The 26,411-nt window shown below is 47.6% G+C and overlaps 1 protein-coding gene across 5 annotated transcripts in view; it reads right to left on the reverse strand.

Annotated features, from left to right (window-relative positions):
- RPH3A (rabphilin 3A) overlaps positions 1–26,411 on the reverse strand; it is a 265,035-nt gene that overhangs the window by 101,767 nt on the left and 136,857 nt on the right. The window lies entirely within an intron of this gene.

The raw sequence follows: 26,411 nt of genomic DNA on the forward strand, positions 1-26,411 counted from the left end.
TTGCTGGCCACAGGGAGAGAGCAGAGCAAGCGGGGAGAGGCCGGAAAACCTGCCTGAGAAAGATCTAAGCCGGCTGAATTTGGGTGAGTGGGGACAAGGAGCCGAGTGAGGACAGGAGCCGAGTGAGGAAGAGCCACTTGAGAAAGAAGCTCGGGCATCCGGACACCAGTCGAGGCATTAAGGATGGAGGGGCTGACGGTTGATGGGAGAATCTACACTTCCAAAAGTAGCTTTAGGCTGTGATGGAGAAGGACTGAATCCAGAGTAAAGGGATGGCAGGCACGTGGCTGGAGGAGGTGAGGTCAGGAGCCCCAGAGTGATTTCCTGTTAGGTCTTTTGAAGCACTCCGCCAAAAAGACCCTCTGGCTTTTCCCTGCAATGAAGAAACCAGATTCCTCCATTCTGTTGCCCTTCGGTCAAGGTCTCCAGGTCATTGGCTAGTGGTGGGGAGGGAGCAGAGGGGGAGCTGGTCCCTCACTGAGTGACTTCACTGCTCACCAAGCTCCTAGCGGAATGGCTGAAAGGGAGTTAGCTTTGAGTCTCATCTCTTCTACTCACTGGCTGTATGACTTTGGGCAAGTCACTTCACCTCTCTGAGCCTTAGCACCCTCATCTGTAAAATGGGATGAGAGGAATACCTAGATCATTAGTTTATGGGATCATTCAATGAGATAAGACATGGAAAAGGCTTGATACAATCTGTAAGTGCCTGGCACATAGTAGGTGTTCAACACATCAGTTGCTATTTACTTTATTATTTTTTTAAGTTGATTTATTCATTTCAAGAGAGACACAGAGCGCCAGCAGGGGAGGGACAGAGAGAGACAGAGAGTGAGAATCCCAAGCAGGCTCTGTGCCATCAACATGGAGCCTGATGCAGGGCTCGAACCCACAAAACGCAAGAGCATGACCTGAGCTGAAACCAAGAGTCAGACGCTCAACCCACTGAGCCACCCAGGTGCCCCTGTTACTGTATTATTACTAATCATCATCATTATCATCATTCATTAGTTTTTTGTCATTACCGTCTTCCAGATGCTGGATACTCTGAAATGAGTAAAACGCCACCCCTCCGTGCCACAGGCCAATGGGAGAGAGAGGAAAGAGACCCCCAAATGATAGAAAGGAGTGGCGATGGCTGTAAGAGAGCCAGGAGAAGCATGCTATGGGGAAGACACGTATTTCTGCGGTGCGCGTGTGGCCCGGAGAGGAGGAACAGAGTTACCTCTGCAGGAGACCTGGGAAGTGGGGGGGTGGCGGGTGGTAGGGGGCACGCCACGTGCCCGGCCTCTCAGTGCCCCGAGTGCTTCTCCCCCCCCCCCACTCCGGCCCTTGCTCCAACATCTGGGGAGCATTTCTCCTCCAAGGAGATTTCTCAACATCACACTTACGTAATCCTAACATGACACGACAGATATCCAGCAGGTTTGAGAAAAGAGAGGCTAGCTCTCCCCGTGAATCTCATTTGGCTAAGCAGGCGAGGCAGTGAAAAGTGGCATAGAAAGGGGGACTGGCTTGCAGGCGGCAGACTAGCAGTCAGATTAGCTGGCAGTTAGAAGTAAATTGTCACGGCCTACCTGGAGGGCGATCTGGTGCTACATGGCCAACACCTTAACTATTATACACTTAAACATCCAGCCCATTAGACCCTCTTGACAAATTTAACCTCAGGAAATAGTTACATGTATTTACAAAGATTGGCATCACGGCATCACTTGTGATAGTAAAAGACTGGAAATGATGTGAATGCCCAGCAATGGAGGGTCATTTAAATAAACTATGGCAGAGTCCACATCAGCAGAAGCGAAACAGCCGCCCACTGTCAGAGTCTTGATGTAACCCTGAAACGAAGTAAACTTTGTATTTAAAAAAAAGTACAAAATTGTATACATAGTTTGAGCTCACTAATAAATAGGGTCCCTGGGAAGACAGAAATGCAGGAAAGAGCCTTCTACATGCATATCCTAGCCCTCCTTCAAAGTCCTGGCCAGTCATTCATTTATTCACTCAATGAACATAAACTGAGGACAGACTTACATGCCAGATGCTAGGGATAGAGAAGGATGCAAAAGTGATACCATCCTTTTCTTGCCAAGCTTAGAGAGTCGGAATTCACTTCCTTCAGGGAGGCCTCTCTGATCATACCAGTCCAGACTGAGGTTCCTCTTTTCTGATCCTTGTAGTCCCCTCAGAATTTAGGAAGGTTGATAATAGCAATTTCCCAAGGCATCAGCTAACTTCCTTACATGTAGGATATTGTCCATACTTAGAGCATCCCTGGAGAGTAAATCCTAGGAGTGATCTCCATTTCCCAGAGGAGAAAACTGAGGCTCAGACAGAATACAATACTTGTTCAGACTCACACACCTTACCAGGTAACCAAGCAGGGACTCAGCCCATGCCTGTCCCACGCCAGACTCTATGCCCTTGACCGCCATGTTTATGCCCAACCAACACTTAAGGACTTGCTTGGGCCCCGCACAAGGCACCTGTCTGCATTCCCAAGGCCTGTTCTGACTCCTCCCAACACTGCTGGACCCTCGTCTTCTCCCAGTGCACAAAATTCAGCCACTGTAACAGCCCATCTCCACCGTGAACTCTAGTGTGGGGAGGGGGAGACATCTGACCATCCTGAACTGCAGGTCTAGTTGTCATAAATGGTCCATGCCAGTAGTGAGTGGGATTCTCTAAGGAGCCCAGGCTTTCCATGAACAAGGTTAGAAGGACATAGACTAGACCATCATCCTAGAAGATGAGTGTCAGCGTTGCTAGCTATAGCCTAACCACTCCTGTGGGCAGGGCACCCCATCTGTCTTTTAGGTCCTTAACTCAGGGTCTGGCACAGAATAAAATCTTCCAAAGAAATAGTGGATACGTGAATGACTGAATGACTGAATGAAAAGGGACACCATTTTGCCAGCCATTTATTTATTTCCTGGATAAAAGGTTCTTCCTCTGGGCTGGATCCCTATGGTTCACTGAGCCTAATACCATCATTACCACACCTAGGAAACTGCAAAGAAACTGGGCAGATAGTCAGGCTACCCCTGCACCCACGGCCCCTCTCATGGCCCCGAACCCATGTAAGAGGACTCTCGGAGACATGATGAGGAGCGAGGGCTGCAAGGAGGGGGGCCGGTTAGCTGCATTTTCCCTGCCCAGATGCCTCCAAAGCTGCAGCCACAGGGAACGCTCCTGCGCACTCAGACAGCAAGCCCAGGAACCTCACACCAGCCCTTTCTAGCACAGGAAGCAAAGATAGAAAAAAGCCTCAGGGGACACAAGTCTGGCTGCATTTGAAAATGCCTACTGGTTTTTCTGAGACACCAGTTAAGTTCCAGAGGGCACCTTTCATGAGCATTTGTATGTCATTCTCAAGTCAACCTTGAGGGGCATCAACGCAAGATCATTTCTCATCGTTGACCTCTCCTGATATTCCCATAATTCATTGTGCGAAAAGAGAGCAGAGGTCCTGAGCCTCTCCAGCCTCCTGTAAAACGTTTATAAGGATGAAAGGGGATCGAAACGCATGAAATGGGACCCCTGGGTGGCTCAGTCAGCTAAGCATCCGACTTCAGCTCAGGTCATGATCTCTGAGTTCGTGGGTTCAAGCTCTGTGTCAGGCTCTGCACTGGCACTGATATTCTCTCTCTCTCTCTCTCTCTCTCTCTCTCTCTCTCTCTCTCTCTCTGCCCCTCCCCCCTCTCAAAATAAATACATTTTTAAAAATTTTTATTTGTTATTGAGACAGAAACAGAGCATGAGTGGGGGAGGGTCAGAGAGAGAGGGAGACACAGAATCTGAAGCGGGCTCCAGGCTCTGAGCTGTCAGCACAGAGCCCGACACGGGGCTCGAACCCACGAACCATGAGATCATGACCCAAGCTGAAGTTGGCCACTCAACTGACTGAGCCACCCAGGTGCCCATCACTTTTTTAAAAACTTAAAAAAAAAAAAAAAAAAAAGAAACACGTGGAAGAACCCAGCCCAGAGCTCAGCAACTAGAAGGCGTTCGGCAAATGTCTGTTCTGTCTGAAGGCAACAAAAATCACCAGGACCATGGCAGTGTTATCTGGAAGAAATACCACTTTCCAGTCTAGCAAGGTAACATTTATCAGCCTGTCCTTCTCCAAATACTTGAAAGATGGATACAGGACAAGTAGGTTTTGAAGGAAGAAGGGGGAAAACTGGTGGTCATGAGGTGTTTTCTCAGACATCAGGCCATGGTGGTCCCCAAGAAGAGGAGATATTGTGAGGGTACTGGACACAGAGAAAGGAGTAAAAGGGGGTACAGACAAGCAATAAAAGAAGCAAAGACACATTAAAGGAAGGTTGTGCCAATTTCTCTGATGACCTCAGAGCACAGGAAACCAATGAGAGATACGGCATCCGGAGACCTGGGTCATAACCAGCATGTGTTTGGTGAGATCCTGAGCTCACAGAGTCCAGGGTCCAGCCCCCCGGCCATGGTCACCTGTCGCCTGGACAACAGCAGTCACCTCCACCACTGCTACCTCCCTACAACACATTGACCGCACATGACCTGTGGTGCAGCCTCAAAATCAAACCAGGACATACCATTCCTTCCCTGGAAACCCCCTCTGGACTCTCCCCATTGCACTTTTAAAAAACATGGTTTATTGGGGCGCCTCAGTGGCTCAGTTGGTTAAGCATCCAACTTACACTTGGGTCATGGCCTCGTGGTTCACGAGTTCGAGCCCCACGTCGGGCTCTGTGCTGACAGCTCGGAGTCTGGAGCCTGCTTCCGATTCTGTGTCTCCCTCTCTCTCTGCCCCTCCCCTGCTCACACTCTGTTTCTCTCTCTCTCTCAAAAATAAATAAGACATTAAAAAATAATAAAATAAAAAATAAAAACATGGTTTTACCTAGCACCCCCACCTCATCTTTTGCCCTGTCTCCTTCCACCCCCCCACCCCATGCTCCAACCTCAGGCCTCTGCTCTGCTTATCAAACACCGAAGCTGGTCTCACCTCAGGGCCTTTGCACCAGCCATTTCTTCTGCTGGGCTGCACTTCCTCCTGTTCTCTGCCCAGCGAGTTCTCTTCTTGTCCTCATGTGTGTTACATCACCTCCTCAGAGAGGCCTCCTCTGATCACCCTCCCTCATGGCCTATTTTCATTTTCTGCATAGTACTTTTCAACACTTACTGGTTTACTCTTTATTCAGATAGATGAATAGAGTCTGTTTCTCTTACTACAATGCAAGTTCCATGAGATCAGACACCTAATACTCTGCCACAGCTGTATCCCAGCGCCTAGAGGAGTGTCTAATATACAATAGATGCTCAACAAAAACTTGTTGGGTGGATGGATGGATGGGTGCATGAGTGGATGGAAGGATGGATGAAGGAATGGATGGATGGACAGATGTATCCAAAAACAAGACATGAAATTTAGCCAGATGTCATATGATATGGAAGATGTCCATCATAAACTAAGTTTGCTCCCTGTCTCTGAGAGGCCCTAGGGTATTTCTTTGCTTGGCTTGCCTATCTCAACTCTCTCTCTCTCTCTCTTTTATTTTATTTTATTTTATTTTATTGTTTATTTATTTTTGAGACAGAGAGAGACAGAGCATGAGTTGGGGAGGAGCAGAGAGAGGGAGACACAGAATCTGAAGCAGGCTCCAGGCTCTGAACTGTCAGCACAGAGCCTGACATGGGGTTCGAACTCACAGACTATGGGATCATGACCTGAGCTGTTTAGATGCTTAACCGACTGAGCCACTCAGGCGCCCCTCTCTCTCTCTCTTTTAAAAATACCCTTTTTATGGGCTCTGTGCTGACAGCTCAGAGCCTGGAGCCTGCTTCAGATTCTGTGTCTCCCTCTCTCTCTGCCCCTCTCCTACTTGCACTGTCTGTCTCTCTGTCTTGTCTCTCTCTCAAAAATAAGCATTAAAACTTTTTTAATACCCTTTTTATTTTGTAATGATTTCAGATTTACAGAGAAGCTGAGGCCCCTCAAAATCAAACGCTTTGTCCATCTCCCCCTAATGTTAACATCTTATATTACCGCGGTACCTTTGTCAAAACTAAGAAATCGGTGTTGGTACGATACTGTTAACTGACTTCCTTTGGATTTCACTAATAGCTTTTTTTGGTTGTTCTAGACTCTGACGTTGCCTTTAGCCATCACCTCTCTTAGTGTCCTCCAATCTGTGACATTTCTCATTCTTGCCTCGTTTCATGACCTTGACACCTGAAGAGTACTGGTCAGGTACTTTGTGGAATGTACCCCTCCCCTTCTGAGCTTGGGCTTGTCTAGTGATTCTCAGGATTAGACTGGAGTTATGGACTTGGGGGAAGACTGCCACAGAGGCAAATGCCCTTGTCATCACCTCCCATTAGTGGGGAGGGAGAAGGGGGGAGGAGGAGGGGGAGGTCCATAATGTTGACATGACTGTGTCTCTTTTCCAGCCACATACTTCAGACTTGTGGTGATCCATGTCTTCTTGGCCAGCATGGCTGTGCCTCTCACATTTGAGCACAGGCTCTGTGGCTCTGGATTCATTGGCTCAGCAGTGCCCTTGAGGCTGGGTGGGGGGCAGGGTCACACCAGACAAACAGAGAGAATCAGAGGGGCGGCAGGGCCTTCTGGGGGGGGGGGGGGATGTATCAGTTTCCTAAGGCTGCCGTGACAAAGTATCGCCAACTGGATGGCTGGAACAACAGATTCACTCCCTTGCAGTTCTGGAGGCTGGAAGTCCAAAGTCAAGGTGTCGTGAGAGGGCCATGCTCTCTCTTGAAGGCCATAGGGAAGAGTCTGCTCCAGGCCTCGTTTCTGGTGCCTGGTGCCTGCCAACAGACCTTGGTACCCCCTGGCTTGTGGTTGCACCGCTCCGGCCCCTGCCCCCATCCTCACATGGCTCCTTCCCCTTATCTCTTCTGTGTCTGTGTCTCCATCTCTTCTTCCTGTAAGAACACTGGTCACATCGGACTTAGGGCTCACCCTAATCCAGTATGACCTCATCTTAACCTAACTAATTATATCTGCAAAGACCCTATTTCTAAGTAAGGTTATGTTCTGAGGTTCCAGGTACTTGCATTTTGAGGGGATGCTAGTCAATCCAGCACAGGGGAGGTAAAATAGCTAGTGAGGTGGTCAGGCTCTGACTAGTGGAGCAGCCCTGGACAAATCATCCCCTCTCCTGCCTTACCTTCCCCATCTGTAAAATAGGAGAAGGTGATGATAAATTGAGCTACTACAGCATCTTTTCATCTACGATGTACTTCATAACGGTGAGTTACGATCTGGTAGTCATGAGAATGCCTCGCAGACCTCCAGCTACAGGAAACTTAATTAACCAAGGGCCCCAGCTGCTACACTCTAAATCCATCCGTGCAAACGAGGCCTCACTTCCCATGGGCCGCTCCCAGCCAATGACTGAGTGCGGCACGGATACTAAAAGAGGCCGGATCCGGGGAGACAAGGCCCCCCTCTGGCAGTGGCTGGAGCACTCTTGACACCTTGCTGGAGCTTCTTTAGAGTGCAGGGTGGTGGGGGGCGGTCTAAGACACGCCCACTCAATGCTCCCTCCCTCTCCTCTCCGCTCAGGGTCTGATGGCTCTCCAAGGCTTCCTGGTGCCCTTCCTGTTTTCTCCCATGGGTGTCTCTCCTAATTAAATCTTTGCACATTTAAACCCAGACGCCTGTTGGGAAGACCCAGACCAGCACATCATCTCAGAAATCATCGGTTACCTTTGCCCAATCAGCACACGTATGCCTGTTCCTGATTACCCTTTGAGTAAATCACACACTCACTGTGTGACCTCACTGTGGTCTGTGAGGTCTGAGTGGGGCTGATGCCTCCCACCACTCCAGGGACTACAGCCAAGCCTGAGCAATCCTCCTATTGGATTAGGACATGTGACTAGATGCAAGCTAATGGATCGCTATCTGAAAATTTGCTACTGCTTTTAGGAAGGAGGTGTATCTTTTACAACAGGGCTGCTATGCTGGTAGAATGTAACTCTGGAGCTGCTGAAGAGCATCTTTACTACCCTCCAGCCTGTGACTGAAAATCTATGTATGCAAAAGAGAGAGGGATGTGAGAAACTGATTCTTGATACCATTATTTTAGCACCTGGATCCAGCCATGCCTGAAGCTCTTGAACTTACCCATAACGCATGTCAATGCATGCCTTTTTTTTTTCTTTTAGCCTATTTGAGTTGAGTGTTCCAACTAAAAAAAATTAAGTCCATAATTTTTCCAACACAAGTCTTCACAGTGAGGGCCAGGGATTGCGGCTTTGAGAGAAGAACTACAAAGTCAAGTAAACATCAAGGATGGACAAAATGGATTCTTTTAATTCAATGTGTGAACTACTTTCAGAGTGTCAGAAGGATTAAAGAGAAAAAAAGAAACAACTGAAGTAGCATCCGTGGAGCCAGTTTGGCTTTGGGCTGCTTTTTAAAGAAAGCCTCTCCACAATTAGGATTTCCAAATATAATCCCTCTCTCGTTCAACAGAACCCAGTACCTAGAGAGCTATTTCTAAAAATAAGAGAAATAAAATCTGTTTTCTGATGAATCACAAACACATTTCATCTCTGATTCTTCTTCTGTTTGGGGATGAAACTCAGAAGAAGGTGTTTCCCTTCTTTTAAAACATTAAAATTTGTAGGGATTTCTATCAATAAATTCATTCTGCTCATCTCCCTAAATGGATTATTTTTTTTGCAACTGCTCCCCTTTGGAGGGAAGGCTGATATCAGTCCCATAATATCAACCGCTGTTGAGGTTGATCCTACATAGTGAAAAACATCTTGGCCAACCGTCTGCTTGCCAATAGACAAGAACCCCAACAAAAGCAAGACTCAATAATCCTTTTTCTCTTAGCTGAACCCAGGGGCACCCACCCTCCTGAGGCACTGTGAGCAGAACTACAGAATTTAGCAAAACTGTGGCCTGTGAGGCATTTTTAATTCAAGGTTCAATCTCTCCCCTTTGGAAATAAAAACACATAATAAGCCATTAATGTTTAACTGCAGGCATCATTAATTAACATGAGGAGCCCAAACTTGACTATGCAATTAATTCCCCTTTCCTGACTAAATGCAAATGGCAAATGGAAAGTCTGTCTCCTATCAGGACCCTTCTGCCTCTGTTTCAGATGTGTCTCTATCCATGGCATGGTTTTAATGACAAAAAGCAAAGGGACCTACATGTTCTTTAAATAGCTCTCTGCTCTGGCTGCCTTGACAACTAATGGACAAAGGATGCTAACACATAGTGGCATCTGTGTTCGTAAAATCAAGGAAGTTTTCCATCAACTGACTTGCTCCTCTATTCGGAAGAGAAGCAATCAGGCATGCAGGAGCAAAGCTTACGAGGGGATTTGAACCTCTGAACTGCCCTGAGCAGATGCCCAGGGATGAAGAGGACTCAAATCAATAATAACAATAACAGCCTTAATGATCACACTAACAGCAGCAGCGGTAATGACTATTATTTACTGAACACCTTCTGCAAGCCTGGCTCAAAAATCACCATTTTATATGCATAATTTTGCTGAATTCTCATAATTAACTCTAAGAAGTAGGTGCTAATGTTACTCTGCATAACAACATGATTGCAGTAGATTGGTTACAAATGTGACCCTAATTTCTCCTTCCCCTGTGCCCACAGCCTTTGCAATGTGACTTCACAATTCAAGGTGACTTTGCAGCTCTGTCCTTCAAGAGATGAAATCCATTCCTCTGCCCCTGAAATCAGGCTGGCCTGTGTCTTGCTTTGGCCAACAGATGTCAAGATTTTGGACTTCAAGGGGGCTGGCAATTTCTACCTTTTTTCTTGAGCTGCTGCCCTATAATAAGACCAAAGTAGCCTTCTGGAAGATGAGAGGCTTCATGAAACAGGCTCTCCTTGCCCAGCCAGCTCTCAGAGACCCACAACCCATAAGTGAGCCCAGAAAGCTCTGTCCAGCTTGGAATTTCCACCCAGGCATGCTTTATGTGGCACTGAGGTTTTGCAGTTGTTTCTTACAGATCATTACTGTAAAAATAGACTGATACCATAAGAAAATGAAGTTATAGAGAAATTACAGTGACTTCCTAGGGGTGCTTGGGTGGCTCAGTTGGTTAAGCATAGATTCTTGATTTCTCATAGTTCGTAGGATCAAGCCTTGCATGAGCCTCCATGTTAACAGCATGGAGCCTGCTTGGGACTCTCTATCTCCTTTTCTCTCTGTCCCTCCCCCACTCATTCTCTCTCTCTCTCTCTCTCTCTCTCCAAATAAACTTTAAAAAAAACCAAAGTGACTTCTTAGCAAATTTCTTCTCTCATAGTAGGTATTCAACAAATATTAGCTGAATGAGCAAATGAATGAATGAGTTAGAAACAAAGTCTAGGTCTGTGTAATAGGACAGTGTGAGCATTTGACTAATAGGCCAGACCAGAATGTACATTTCTATCCTAAGTGTGTTCTCTTTCAGAATTACCCAACACAGTATCTCCTGACTCAATAAATGACCCCTTCATGTCTTTTCTCTGCCACCAATTGATTTCTCCCCAACCAATATAACTCAATCCCTGCTCTATTATAAAGTCCAAGGAGAAAAGAGGAAATGCAGTAAGTTAAAAAAAAATGTGTTTGACACAACTTTAATCCACTCCTGGAAAACAAATAGGTTTCTATTCAACCTTTCTCTGTTCTACTGTGTTCAATATAGCTGGGTTCTGCCCCCACCTGCCATGTTTAATCTCTATCTTTCAATTGGCAAGTTTAGACCATTTATATTTATTGTGATTACTGGTCTATTTGAATTTCACTCTATCATCTTATTTTGCACTCTTTGTTTACCCTGCTTTTTGTATGGTTCCCACTCTGCCTTTCCTGGTATTCTATTTCCCCTGCTGCAGGTAGGGAGGTTTGTTAGAAGGTGGGGGTGGGGCAGGGAACAGTAAAGTATCCCCTAAACTAAGAAGGCACTTTCAGACTGTAAAATGAAGGAGGTAACTCCATATACTTTATGGAGTTTTTTATTCAAGGTAACTTACTGGTAAGGTGAAAATGGTAGGCTGGAGAATGATCCACAGTAGCTATATAGCTATTCTCTACAAGATTGTTAGAGCAAGGGGATATGCAGAAGGGCACTGTAGTGAGGTCAAAGGGTTTGCAGGCAACTCTAAGGACCCAAGGACCCCCATGCAGCTAACCTTAACTAGATCTGTGTCACCACCTGCACACCAGGAAGGGGAAAATCTGTTGTCTCCAACAGATTCATGGGAGGCCAAAACAAGTCTCCTCCAATCCCAGCCTTGGTGGGCATTTCTAAGATATGTATGTTAATCTCCAAGGTCATCAAGCAAACATGAATAAGTTGGAGGGGCAAAGGTGGCGTCAGCACTGTCAGCACTTCTACAAGGTTGTATTTTCTTCCTGTTCTTTCAGTGATTACCTTTCATTTTTTTAAACAAGTATATGTGACCTCATCTAAAATGAATCCACTTCTCTACCCTCCTCCAAGATAATATCTTAAAATAGTTTAATTCTAACCCCTCTCTACTGTCTTACACACCTTGCACTGTTTTTCCTCTGTCCCTCAAAGTAGTCACCTGTATCCCCAGAATCTGGCACCTGGCACACTGTACAAATAGACACTTATCATTTACTTAGTCTTGTATCTTATACATACACTATATTCCTGGGGTGCCTGGGTGGCTAGGTCGATTGAGTGTCCCACTTTGGCTCAGGTCATGATCTCGCAGTTCATGAGTTTGAGCCCTGTGTTAGGCCCTCTGCTCTCAGCATGCAGCCCACCTGAAATCATCTGTCCCTGCCTCTGCCCCTCCCCCACTCACACATGTGCTTTCTCTCTCTCTCTCTCCTTCTCTCTCAAAAATAAATAAAAATTAAAAAAATAAATATATGCTATATTCCTTATACAACTCTCTATTCTTCAATGGATTTTCACTCTCATCAACCCAAACTCAGCAAGATAAGCAGGAAATATTATGAGCAGGAAACAAGACTGAGAGCTCAGTGTTCTGGAAGGGTAACAAGCCAGAGAAGGGGAAGCCAGTTCTCAAGGCTCTCGGCTTAGTGTTTTAGAAGTCTCCAGGACATCGGCAGCTGAACAAGGCTTAGTGTTCCCTCTGTATAAATATTTTGTTCGCATTTAATCATTGTAACACTTTTTATGCCAGTGACAGTCAGAAAACTCATCTCTCATGCCTGAGAGAGTTCTGTGTTAGTTCTAAACTCTTTGCTCTTACTAAAAAATTTTAATACAAAATATCTATTTATCCATATCTCTAGATCTATCTATCTATCAAGATAGAGAGGGAGATTTTCTCCCAGCAGACCTGCTTCCTTTGTCAAGCCTGCTGTCTACAGAACATCCTTTTCCTCTCCAGTGCCTTTCTTTCAAAGCAGACCTGTTCCCTGATTTCCCTTCCCAGAAGCTTCAGCCATCCCCCCGTCCCACCTCTCCTTGTCAGCTGGTGGTGACATGGACAACGAAATGTTTCCACCCACCGGTGCCAGGAAATGAAGGAAGAGTCTGTGGAATGCTGAATATCAACTTTAATTTTAAAAAACACACACTCTATCTACCTGCTGTAGAGAGCTTTAATCTTCAAGGGATTAAAACATTTCAAAGGAGTGAATGGAAACTCATTTAATCTCTCCATTCAAACATGTTCCATCAGCCTATAGATTATTAAAAGAAAAAAAAAGATGGTGTCAAATGTGAGAAAAAATAAACAAACTCAGTTTGTGCCAGCAATCCAGATTTCAAAGCTGGGCTCAGTTCTCATAATGGAAAAGAAGAGGAGGATTGTCCTCACGCCAAGGAGCCAATTCCACGGTCATGTTGGTCTACTTCCTTTTGCTTCGGCGAAGCCGCATCCCTCAACAAAAGGTCTTACTCATTTTCTCCTCCCCTTGAAATTTCTGTACAAGTCTAGAAGAACAGTGCCCTAAATGACAATGACTGAGCATGTATCACCGGCTAGTCTAAGTACTTGACATGGTATATAACCCGTTCAACACCCTATGGGTCTATGTAGGGGGCACTCGTATTCCCACTTCACAGATGAGGAAACTGAGGCACAGAGAGGTGACATACCTAAGGGGTGGGAGAGGCAGGACTTTAACCCAAGGACTCTGGGTCTGGTACTCCACGGCCTCTTGTGGCCATGCCTTACTGTCCCTTGAGATAAATCATGGCTCTAGTCATTGTTTGCTCCTCCTCCTTGTCCGCCCTGCCCAGCAGACCCTGGGCACGCAGGAGCTGACAGGTATGCACCGCAACTTTGGGCTCCCGTGTGCCTTGGGCTCACCAATGGAAGGTTCTGATGGGAGATCAGAGGATGAGGGAAAAAGAGAGGTTGGGTTTTTATTCCCATGCCCCCTCCCTGCAAGGGTTGGTCAACCCCCTTGGCCACATGTCACACAGCCGTGTCAGGTGGCCGTCTGCACAACTTTCTCTCTCAAGGTCCAGGTAACTTTTCTCTCCCCTCAGCCCCTTAAAAACACCTAAAGGGGGCAACATTCTCCTGCTGCTCCAAGCCCCTGGCCTGATGCTCAATCTGGCACATTCCCCAAAGCCCGCCTACGTCCCTGTACACAGTCCTTCCCACCTCTGCAGGTTTTCTGGGCTGAGGGCTCCTCTGTTCCTGCCAGGCCCGCGGCTGATTCGCCCACCTGGGACAATTCATCGTGATTTCCTCAGACTATTGCTTCACAGACAGCAAAGAGCCTCAGTCACCAGAGGGAGAATGATTATCTAGTACCCTTGGAAAACGGCCATGTGGGCCCCCTGGGTGGCTCAGCCAGTTAAGCGTCCAACTTCGGCTCAGGTCATGATTTTGCGGTTTGTGAGTTCGAGCCCCATCTCAGGTTCTGTGCTGACAGCTCAGAGCCTAGAGCCTGCTTCGGATTCTGGGTCTCCTTCTCTCTCTGCCCCTCCCCTGCTCATGCTCTGTCTCTCTCTGTCTCTCAATAATAAATAAATGTTGAAAGAAAGAAGGAAGGAAGGAAGGAAGGAAGGAAGGAAGGAAGGAAGGAAGGAAGGAAGGAAATGGCCATGGGTCCATCAGTACCTCTTCCAAGACTGAATGAAAACATCGAAGTCACTCTTTCTAGAACTATCTATGGAGTGCCTTCTAGATACTAGACACTACCCGGGGAATACACCTGTGGTTGGGACAAGCAGGGTCCTCCCTCGAGGAAGTGTAAACGTCAGGGGGAGAGATTCAGGTCCTATACAGAATAAACGAGAAACAGAACGGTATTGTGGCTGTGGATGGTGAGCGGAGGGAAGGGCTTCGACGGAGAGGCCCCCCGCAGATGAGCCGCACTTACACCTGAGCGGAGAGAGGGGGCGGCCACGAGGGGGGTGACGCGTCAGGAGCCTGTGTGGTGCAGAATGCTCCCAACGCAGGAGACCGTGCTTTGGAAGGCGCAGAGGCGCTTTGGAAGGCGCAGAGGCGAGAAGGACAGCAGGGGGTGGGCACTCTAGGTCGGGGGCTGGTACAGCTCTGGGGCGGCTCAGAAAAGCAGGGAAGGGGCTGCTTTTCTTCATTGCAGAGGCTAGGAGGACATGCCTGGCGCTCGGTGTGAGGATTCCGAGTGGCCCTGACCGTGAGGACTGCTCGGCCCTGAGGGTGAAGTGAAGTCGACAGCTAAGCCAGCCTCCTGCCACCCTCCGAGAAGTCTGTCTACACCAGTCTATCTACACCAGCTCACATCTGACAGGAGGTGACGCGGGCCGGGGAGGTGGGAGGGAGAGGGGTTGAAGGGGGTTTGCCGCCCGTATTTCTCAGGGGACAGCACGGAGATGAAAGGAAAGGGCAGCGGCAAGCAAGAAAGGATGGTGTGGGAGAGGGGGAGGACATGTTCTTTTTTTCATTTTAGAGCCAGAGAAGATCATTCTAGAAAGTAGCTGCCACGGGGCGCCTGGGTGGCTCAGTCAGTTAAGCGTCTGACTCTTGATCTCGGCTCAGGTCATGGTCTCGTGGTTCATGAGTTTGAGTCCTGCACTGGGATTCTCTCTCTCCCTCTCCTTCCCCTCCCCTGCTCATGCTCTCTCTCTCCCTCTATCTCTCAAAATAAATAAACTTAAAAAAAAACTCTTAGAAAGTAAGTTCCACCACTGCAGAGGAGTGTTTTTCAGACTTCAAGCCAAGACCCACAGTGAGAACTACATTATTACATCCCTACCCAGTTCTCATCCATGCAGGCCCACAGATGTGCGACTGATGCAGAAGTTTACTTTGGGGGGAGACTTGTTGCACCATCCATGAGGCTCCGTTCTATTCTGTGCTGATTTCTACCCACTAACTGGACGGCAATACTCACTAAAGAGATCTCACTCCTTGGTGTGAAAAGCTACACTGAAGACACAACCCAAAGAGAGCTCTGTTTTTCACTACTATTACTTATTTTTATTCTTTTTCTTTATTTTTATCTCAATAGAGTTGACACTCAGTGTTACATTTCAGGGGTGCGACGTGATGTGACAATTCCATACATCCTGCTGGGTCACCTGTCACCAGACAACGCTATCACAGTACCATTGACTAGATTCCCTATGCTGTGCCCTCCATCCCCGGGAATTTCTCCTTCCACGGCTGGAAGCCCGTGTCTCCCACAACCCTTCACCCACCTCGCCCATTCTGCCACCCCCTCCCCTCTGGCAACCACAGGTTTGTTCTCCATAATTATGAGAGTATTTTTTTAAATTTCTTTTGGAGAGAGCGCAAGCGGGGGAGGGGCAGAGAGAGAGGGACAGAGGATTCCAAGCGGACTCTGCACAGACAGCAGCGAGCCCAATGTGGGGCTCGAACTCGTGAACCGTGAGATCATGACCTGAGCGGAAGTTGGCTGCTCCACTGACTGAGCCACCCAGGCACCTCTGTAATTACAAGAGTATTTTAAAGATAAAAAATGTGATTAACACATTATGTTGATGAGCATGGGGGGAAATGAGCACTTTCACATACTATTAATGGAAGCAAGAATTAATGCAATTCCGTTAGTGGACCCTTTGGCAGTCCTTATCAATATTTTAAATGCATAGGCCTTTGACTCAGCAATTTCACTTCCAGGAACTTCTTACATATTTATTCACACATCTGCCCAAAGACGGATGTGAGAGAATATTCACAGCAGTGATGTTAGTGGTGATGACATCAGGCAGCAAACAATATAAACGTCCAATAGGAGACTGATACAATGAATTATGGGACATCCTCACAATTCTAAGCAACCATGAAAATAAATGAGGCAGGTTTATATGAACTGAAATGGAAGAGGGTCCGAGATCATATAGTTGAAAAAGCCAGGGCAATAGGCTGATAGTTGTTGAGCTGAATGATGAGAAGCGGTGGGGGGGGGAGGGCGGGAGTCCTGGACCCTGCCCTCTACTTCTGTATATGTGTGGATTTTGCCATAGTTAAAAAGGTAAAAAAGACAAGTGCCCAAACTATGTTCAATCTGCTACCATTTGTGTTTAAGCCAATTTGCTGTAACAGACAAGAGGATCTACAGGAGACCTAGAGAACAGAGGTGGGAGGGAGATTTTTAACCTCATAGGCTTTCTACCCTTTTCCTTTATAACCATATGTACCTTTGATCTGTGTGTTTGTGTACTTAAGAAGAAGATAAAAATAAAACTGATTGAATAACCTCAACAAGGACAAACACCATTCTACCTGAACTCAACATAATCAGGAATCACGTCTGAAAATCAAAATGGCTCATTCACGACGCAGCACGAACTCCTAACTTTGACCCCCCACTAGCCCCCACCACGTCACGACCTTTGGGGGCGTCCTGAGCAAACAGGTCAAAAATGGAACTGTGTTCCTTTGCGTTTTCCCGCCAAAGCGCTGTTTCCTTGAATTGATGCAGAACAAAGATGGGGCCACAGGGGACCCCGAATATGCCCAGGTCATAACTGGAAATGATTTCGAGTTTAACTTGTTCAGTCCCCTCACTTTCAGAATGCCAGACTACGATGCAGCCACCCCATTTCTCAGTATGTACCTGAGGGAAGAGGCCTGGACCAGGATGCTCATTCCTGCACGGTTTAGAACACAGTTTAGAACACAGTTTAGAACTAGAAATAGCTTAGATGCTTATCAGTAAGAAAACGGCTACATAGTGACACATCTGTATCATGGAATACTGTTATGGACTGAATGTCTGTGTCCTCCCCACCCCCCACCCCTCCACTCCTACCAGATTCACAGGCTGGAGCCCTGACCCCAAGGTGGGGCTTTGAAATGTAATTAGGTTTAGATGAGGTCATGAGGGTGGGGCCCCCATGATGGGATTAGTGACCTTGGAAGAGGGTTCTCTCATTCTGTTCTCCATTCTCATTCTCCCTTTCTTCTCCTCTCTCCCTTCTTCCCCACCCCATACTCCCACTGTGAGGACACAGAGAGAAGCCAGAAAGAAGGCCTCGCCCAGAACCAAATCAACCCAGCCGGCACCTTGATCTTGGTCTTCCTAGTCTCCAGAACTGTGAGATATAAATGGCTGCTATTTAAGCTACCCAGACTATGGGCATTTTGTGATGGAAACTCAAGCTGACTTATAGAAATAGCATGAAGCTATTTAAAAATATAAGAATCAGGGCACCTGGGCGCCTCAGTCAGTTAAGCATCCAACTTCGACTCAGGTCATGATCTTGCAGTCCGTGAGTTCAAGTCCCATGTCGGGCTCTGGGCTCACTGCTCAGAGCCTGGAGCCTGCTTTGGATTCTGTGTCTCCCTCTCTCTGCCCCTTCCCACCTCCCAACCCCACTCATGCTCTGTCTCTCTCTCCCTCTCAAAAATAAACATTAAAAAATTGTTTTGAAATATAAGAAACATGTATCTACCAACACGGAAAGAACTAGACATTTCTGGGTGGAAAAAGCGAGTTGTGTTTATAATGTTATAGGATCATATATTTATGTAAAACATGCATTCGTATAATAAAATATGTGTTAATACGCAGATGTACAGAAAATTTTCTGGAGACATAAAATTTAAAAAACGATGGGATACTTCAGGAGCTCAGAGGAGTCATAGTCAAAGGGGATGTTAGCTCTGTAAATTTTTAAAAAATTTTTTTAATGTTTTATTTATTTTTGAGACAGAGAGGGACAGAGCATGAGAGGGGGAGGGACAGAGGGACAGGGAAACACAGAATCAGAAGCAGGCTCTAGTCTCTGAGCTGTCAGCACAGAGCCCAATGCGGGGCTCAGACCCACGAATGGGAGATCATGACCCGAGTCAAAGTCAGAGGTTTAACCGACTGAGCCACCCAGGCGCCCCTATAAATTTTTATTTTTTTATAAAAAGCTATTTCTGTATTACTTGTGTAATTAAAAACTATTTCAGGATATACCCCCTCCAAAGTGTTCAGAGAGAATGGCCTAACCCCAGGCCACATAATCCGTCAACTTCGGGGCTACTTCTAGAATCCAAGTTGTAAAATCCACCTGGCAACCTGGGAGTTTTTCCTCCTACCATTAAGCTCTCCGTCTTAATTTTGAGACCAGCAAAAATTACATTCTGCTCAAGAGAGAAGAGGGCAGGGCTCACATCCCACCAGCACCAACGCGGAGATAATGTTTTTATGCACTAAACGTAGCATGGTTAGATCTTGACAAGGTTAGCTAAGACAATTAATTTCAAAGCCTTACAACTGACAGCAATACACAAATTAGCTTCCGCATCAGCTTTAGGAAACTAATTTCATTACAATGAGGAATTCAGAAGGGAGTCCTGATGCCTTTTTAAAAAGTGAGATGAAACTTCAAAGTGAGAGGGAACTAGTTTCTAGAGCAACTTCATAATTATACCACAAAGACCGTGTTTACCTTTAAACCCAACACTCAGTAGGGATAAGATGGAAAGAAGAAAGAAGCCTCAAAGAACTGTCAGCTTGAAATCTGCAAGAGACATTCATGAGAGGAAAATAAGAGATTAAAAGTCTCAGCAAGTTTAGTCTAAATTATAGCAAGGGCTAGCAATTATTTATTCAGTCAAAATACACTGAGTACTGACTGTACCAGGCATTGTTCCAGGCACTGGGGAGACAGCAGGAAACGAGATGCACAAAAATCCTGTCTTCGTGGAGCGGATGTCCTGGCAATAAACGTAAGTGTTACAATAATCTGGGCAGGTGAATAGGGAACATCAGGGCAGGAGGTTTTGATGTGAAATACACTGAGTGGTCAGGGAAGGTCTCACTGCAAAGGTGACATTGGAGCAAACACCTGAAAGAGACAAAAGAGCGAGCCCAGCAGACATGTGAGGGAAATTTGCTCCAGGCAGAGGGGGTGGCAAATGCAAAGGTCCTGAGGTAGAGACATACTTGGTGTATGTTTAAGAAGCAGCAGAAGGCTAATGTGGATAAAGCATAAGGGGAAAATGAGGAGGTAACAGGAGGGAGGAAGCCAGGAGCCAGCTGGTGTGGGGCGCTGTAGGCCCTTGTTATGACATGGACTTTTACCAAGAGAGATGGGAGCCACAGAAGACTTTAGAGAACAAGAGTGACATGACCAGCACTGGATAGTCGGATGGGGAGGAAGGGAAGAGGTGGAAAGACCAGTTAGGAGACCACTGATATAATGCAGGGAAAAATGGTTCACTGAGTATTTCCGGTGAGCTGAGGACGTCATAGACCATACCTTCCGGTATAGCTTAACTGAGCTATAATCCACATACCACAAAAGACGTCATTTCCAAGCATGAAGCTCAGCTGTTTTTTAACATATTCCCAAGGCTGTGCAACCACCAACACTCTGTAACTCCTGAGCTTTCTCATCACGCCCAAAACAAACCTGTGTCCGTTGGCAGTCACCCCTCAATCCTCCTCCCCCACCCCTACCTCTGGCAACCTCTGATCCACTTTCTGTCCCTGTGGATTTGCCTATCGGGACCGGTCACATCAATGGAATCGCATAGCATGTGGTCTTTTTTCTCTGGCTTCCTCCACTGAGCACCACGTTTTCAGGGCCCCTCCATGCCTTCCTTTCCAGGCGGAAGAACAGTAAGTGTGTTATTAAATCCCCACATAAGCCCGATGAGGAGGATACTGTCATTCTCATGGCCACTGTTCAGACGGGGAGGCTGCAGCCCCGGGAGGTCAAGCAGGTCACAGAAGGGTAGGCGGGAGAGGGCACGGACCTCAGAAGTCTAGCCCCGCGCTCTGCCCACTCCACTACTTGGTTAACTGCCCTCCTGCCCAAATGGTGGACCTTAGTCAGGCTCCTCGTCAGACTGGGGAAACGGATGTCCCTGATGTCACAGAGTTTGGGCAAAGCTGGGACTGAAACTCAGATGCCGTGACCTCCTGCTCAGCTGGGGTCCCTGTGGCACCCGTGGGACCCTCTCATTCTGGGCGGAGTCTGATAAGATAAGGAGAGTGGGCCTGGCAGAGGGGAGACCCTGGAGGTGGGGACGGCAGGCAGGAGGGGAATGCCAACAGGGCCGCCTTCCCCCACGACGGAACTCACAAACATCAGGGCAGCTCGACAAGCATTTACTGAGCACCTACTGTATGCAAGAATCTGTGTGGACAGAGGTGTCAACACGATGTGGTCCCTGCCCTTAAAAAGTTCACAGGGCAGTTGGGGAAACCGCTCTGCCAGTGTGACCTCAAAGAAGAGGCCGTGATGTGCCTGTCACATTACGAGGCACCTGGCATGGTGCTGGGCACACAGCTTTCCTCCAACAGACATTTGCCGACAAGTATCTGCATCCTCAAGATGCCACTCATTCCCCTTGGCTCTTTCTTATCAACCTTGCTCTCCACCTATAGCCTCCCCTGTCCCCTACTCTCTTCCCAGTTTCCCGAGAACACTTCCCGAGCAAGCCTCGCACGTGCACCCTGGCCTCAGCTCTGCTTCTGGGAACCGCCCCAGCCAGGCGGCGGGCGGGAAAGTCACACGGTAAAATCACTGTCACTGACGTTCACTGAGCGCTTACTATACCCCAGGCATGTGACTAACTCGTTTGCTCCACGATGCGGCTAAGAGGCAGGTGCTATCAGTACGCCCCATCTGTGGATGAGGAAAACGAGCTGCAGGGAGCTGTGGCCGCACAGTCAGTGACACCTGAGCTAAGATTTGGACCCAATCTGTCCCCAGCCTGGCCCCTTGAACCCACTCTATGTAATCTGCTGCCCTTTGGGTAGGTTTGGGGAACAGAGCCGCCATGTGGGGAGGCCAGCCGCCGGAGGCAAGGTGGCATCTCTGTATAGAGAGGAAAGCATTGAGGGGAGAAGGGCAGGACGAATGTGCCCGGGGAGGTGACCAAGGAGGCATCACGACTCTTTAGTTGCAATGAAGCCCAGATATAGTTCTTGCTCCTGACTTTTAAAAGACTTCCCAGATTCCATACAACCCCCTTCTTTTTTATCTGAGCTGCCTTGGATGAATTTCTGTTCCTTGGAACTAAATTAATTCCTAGATGTGCCCAGCACCACGGGTACTGAAATGAGGTGTGGTTCTGGCCGCGCAAAGGTCTATAGTCACTCGGTGTGAAGGTCTCGGGTTGGGTTGTTGCTTTTTTAATCAATCTTTTTTTTAATGTTTATTTATTTTGAGAGAGAGAGAACAAGCAGGGGTGTTAGAGAGAGAGAGAGAGAGAGAGAGAGAGAATCCCAAGCAGGCTCTATGCTGTCAGCACAGAGCGTGACATGGGATTTGATCTCACCAACCTGTGAAATCCAGACCTGAGCAGAGAGCAAGAGTCAGATGCTTGACTGAGCCACCCAGGAGACCCTGGGTTTGATTTTGGTTTTTGTTTTTTTGACACAACATTTATAAGTTTATGCAAGAGGTTACATCAAGCATTCCACTAAACTCTTTATATGCATTCCTTTTAAAAAAAACTTTTAAAATATTTTAAAAATATGATTTATTGTCAAGTTGGCTAGCATACAGTGTATACAGTGTGCTCTGGGCTTTGGGGGTAGATTCCCGTGATTCATCACTTACCACAACACCCAGTGCTCATCCCAACAAGTGCCCTCCTCAGGGTCCATCATGCATTCTCCCCTCTCCCCATCCCCCATCAATCCTCAGTTTGTTCTCTGTATTTAAGAGTCTCTTGTGGTTTGCCTCCCTGTCTGTTTGAAACGATTTTCCCCCATCCCCTCCCCATGGTCTTCTGTTACGTTTCTCAAGATCCACAAATAAGTGAAAACATGCCTTCTAGGCAGTAGACACTATAATCAGCTCCATTCTACAGACGAGGAAATGAAAACTCAGATGTGAAGTCCTTTACCCAAGGTGACGGTGGCCCTTTAGCTGAGGTATGACAGGCTCTGTGGGCCACAGTCTGAAGCGCTAAGCTTCCCCACATTGTGTGTCCCTGCTCTGCTCAGTGAGGCAAAGTCAAGCTATGGGGCCTTCTTCACTTGCCCAATTCTACCCTCGCACTGAGCAGAAGTAATCTCCCAGTCATGCATAACTTCTCAGAGCCAAAAGTGGGGGAAGCTGGCTTTGGGGCATAAACTGGAATTAGGGCATAATAGCACACAGAGTTAAAACATTACACCCACCTTCTTACCACTTCCATGTTGCATTATCTTTTGACTTCCCACAGGTAAGCTCCTCCCTGACTGGCTGGGACCATGCAGACTAGCAGCAGGGATGTCTGACGAACAGAGAACTTCCAGGGAATACAGAGTCTTCAGAAAGAATTGACTTGTCTCTCTTAAACCAGCAGCTGAAAAATTCCTTTCAGAGCAAACCAAAGTCCCTTTGTGCATCAGACAATTCCACAGAGCAAGCGGGCTCCTACAGGCTGTTTTCCAACCAGGAAAACAGACACCACTCTCTTTCAAATGAAACTTAACACAGGAAATTGGTTATATGGGGGATGGAAAAGGTCAGAAGCTGACAGGGGATGGCAGGACCACTCAGAGGTTGGCCAAAGCAAAAAGCCACAGTTGTCCCTAGGTCTAGATAGACAGAGGGAGGAGGAAGTGTTACCAGAGCTGAGGGACCAGGGTCACAAGGCAAAAGCTGGAACTGTAGGAGATACACATTGCAATAACAAAAAAAGGTCTCAAAGTAGACAGAGGTAGAAGGGAAGGAACACCCCAGATTCTCTCTTCCTCCCACTCTCCAAGAGCCAAAGTCTCCCACTGGCTGCCCGCAGGCAGAGGTAGGGACCCTAAGAAGTGCAGCCCAAAGTACACCCCCCCCACCCAGGTTAACAGCACAGGGAAAGGCCAGCAGTGAGTCTGAGGACTCTGGACCAGGACCACCATGGCGTGCCTTTATCAATGCATTCATTCACTCAGTGAACACTTCTGAAGTGCACACCTTGCCCGAGGCATTAAGTCAGGTGTCCAGAACCTACAACACTAATAATACTCAGACACCCCCTTGAGAGAGAGTTATTTATAACCGTATTAATGGTGGGCTGGTAGCGGAGATGACGTACAAGGCAACCTGGGAGGAGCCTTGGATCTGGAGTCCCTTCACTGAGATGACACTGAAGCTTCATCTCCCAGGATGACAAGGGTCTGCCGTGCGTGGGGGCACCTGTTGTTCTCACCTGCTTGGTATCCGATATTCTTTGGGGGATCCCCGTGGTGATTTTCCCACTGGGTGAGCACATGACCCAAATCTGCCCAATCGGCACATTCCATTTCCCTGACCACAATTGGACGGAGCACGGACACGTGACCGAACTAACCCAATGAGAGGCAATCCTGGACTCTCCCAGGACCCTTAAGTGCCATGGAGCTCTGTGTCTCCTGGTGGTGCTGCACTGCATGGAGGTGAGCCTGGACCGTGGGCGGAAGAACGAACATTCCGGAGAATGAAGCCAACATGGAGGAAAGTGAGCTGAGAGAAAGAGAAAGTCCTGATGGTATCTTTTGAGTCCTGGGACCCAGCCATTCCTGAAGCCAATAATTTTCAGTTATTTGAAGAAATAAAAGTGGCTTTTTGCTTCAGCCCTTTTATATTGGGTTTCTGTCACTTGTAATTAAAAAGGCCTTGACTGGTAAGATGAAAAAAGGCAGAGGAGATAGCTCTTGTGAGGAGAAGCAGGAGGGGGTGGTGTATTCAAGTTGGATGTGCCTGGAGGCTGGAAATTTATAAAAAGAGGGGCACCAGGGTGGCTCAGTCAGTTAAGCGTCCAATTTTAGCTCAGGTCATGATCTCGTGGTTTGTGAGTTTGAGCCTGCATCCAGCTCTATGCTGACAGCTCAGAGCCTGAGTCTCCTCTCTCTGCCCCTCCCTTGCTCATGCTCTGTCTCTCAAAAATAAATAAACATTTAAAAAAATATTTTTAAAGAAATTTATAAAAAGAATGGGGGCAGTGGCGCCTGGGTGGCTCAGTCGGTTAAGCATCCAACTTCGGCTCAGGTCATGATCTCGTGGTTCGTGAGTTCGAGCCCCGTGTCAGGCTCTGTGCTGACAGCTCAGAGCCTTGAACCTGCTTCAGACTCTGTGTGTATTTCTCTCTCTCTCTCTCTCTCTCTCTCTCTCTCTGTGTGTATCCCTTCCCCCTCAAAATAAATAAACATTTTAAAAAATGAAAAGAAAAGAAAACAGAATGGGGACAGAAGGTGAGTCCATGAAGGTGGATGTGGACCTAAAGAGCCTTGAACCCTCAGTGAGGACCCTGAACTTCCTCCACAGAGCCCAGAGCTTCTACAACTTTCTACTTGCATCTCAAATAACCAGCAAGGGTTTCAAGTACCTCAGGATTATGCCCAGTCTTGTGGTGAGTAAAACACAGACGGTTCCTTCCCTCAGCAGGCTTACCATCCAGCTGGGGGAGGAGGAGGCAAAAGGGGGAAATCTATCACTGATAATGTAACAATATGAATATTTATTATTTACAGTGTGTCAGATACGCACTGTGTCTACAGAGATGTTTCTCATGGAACCCACACACCCCTCTGTGAACTCGGTGCTGTGACATATATTACTGATGATGCAGCTAGGCTCCGAGAGGTTGAGTCACTTGCCTGAGGTCACACAGAGCTAGAATTTGAACCCAAAGCAGTATGACGGCATAGTCCACATTCTCGATCCATTGTGCTGCGTGGACAGTTGAGTTACAGATGGAATGAGAAAAACGGGGAAAGAGGTCAAGATCAAGTCTGTAACCGAGCTGTAAATGGCTCTGCCCTGAGTCTCATCATGGAAGACAGCCCCAGTCTGTGGGTCACAGGTCCGTGTGGCAAACAGCCTTTTTACCCCCTAGTGGGCATCCTCATGGGCTTGGGGGCCACACGGCCCTGCTGAGGATGCAAGCAGAGTCCTTGTTAAAGGACACGGAACTTGAAACGCAAAGAGAAGCAGCAGCCGCTGACCCCACCTGTCCCAGAGCCCCGTCTTCCCTGGCTGGCGCCCCCTTTTCCATGGCCGTGACTGCCTGCTGGCGGGCCCTGCAACCCATTGCAGGTTTCCCACGCCGCAGTAAGCTGCACAGGGTGTACTTGCTTTTTATTTTGGAGAAGGAAGACCGGAGTAGATTCTGAAGGCCACTCATTGCTTACCCACCACGTTCCCTTATCCTCAGAAGGTGCGTGCGCGTGCTGGCTCACACTCACTCACACGCACACACACACTGTCCCCTGTTGATGCAAATTACGCCCATCCTTCAAAGCCCCCTGAAATCCCGCCTCCTCTGGTAAGCTTTCCTCGAACACCCAAAGTGGAATCCCCTCTCGTCTCAGAACCCCAAGAACCAGAGTCACCTGGAGGACACCAGGTTCAAAGAGACCACATGGCACAGAAATGTCAAAAGTATCTCTTTTTGAGAGGGGGGGAGGGAAAAAGAGAGAGACACACACAGAATCCGAAGCAGGCTCCAGGCTCCAAGCCGTCAGCACAGAGCCTGACATGGGGCTCGAACTCATAAACCAAGAGGTAATGACCTGAGCTGAAGTCAGATGCCTAACCGACTGAGCCCCCCAGGTGTCCCAACTAGTTTATATCTTTAAACAATGTTCATGATATCCAACATCATATTGCACGTGCGTGGTATTTTCCTCCCATGCCTGGAAGAGTGCTGAACTCAAATTTCATTTCATTTCATTTGCTGTCAGTTGTTGAATGCTTACTCCACGCCGGGGGCCGTGGTATGGGCTTCCCATATATTGCTGTATTTATCTCCCATCTGTATCCTGCAATATAGCTATTAATCCTGTTTAACAGACGACGACACTGAGGCTTAGAGAGGCTATTCAGCTAGCCCAAGGTCACACAGCTGGTAAGCAGCAGAGGCAAGACTTAAATCAGAGTCTCTGTGACAGCGATTCTGGCTGACCGATCAGCGCTGTAACAGAGTAACGGTCAGGGGGGAGGCAAGGAGACTACCTACATCTGAAATCTAGAAACTGATGAGGTGGATGCTTGAGGCGTCATGTTTCACCTCATTAAATGTGGTGTTTCGGGCTCAGCCTCCATGGGGT

This window comes from Suricata suricatta, chromosome 14 (assembly GCF_006229205.1).
Source record: "Suricata suricatta isolate VVHF042 chromosome 14, meerkat_22Aug2017_6uvM2_HiC, whole genome shotgun sequence".
Taxonomy (NCBI): Eukaryota; Metazoa; Chordata; class Mammalia; order Carnivora; family Herpestidae; genus Suricata; species Suricata suricatta.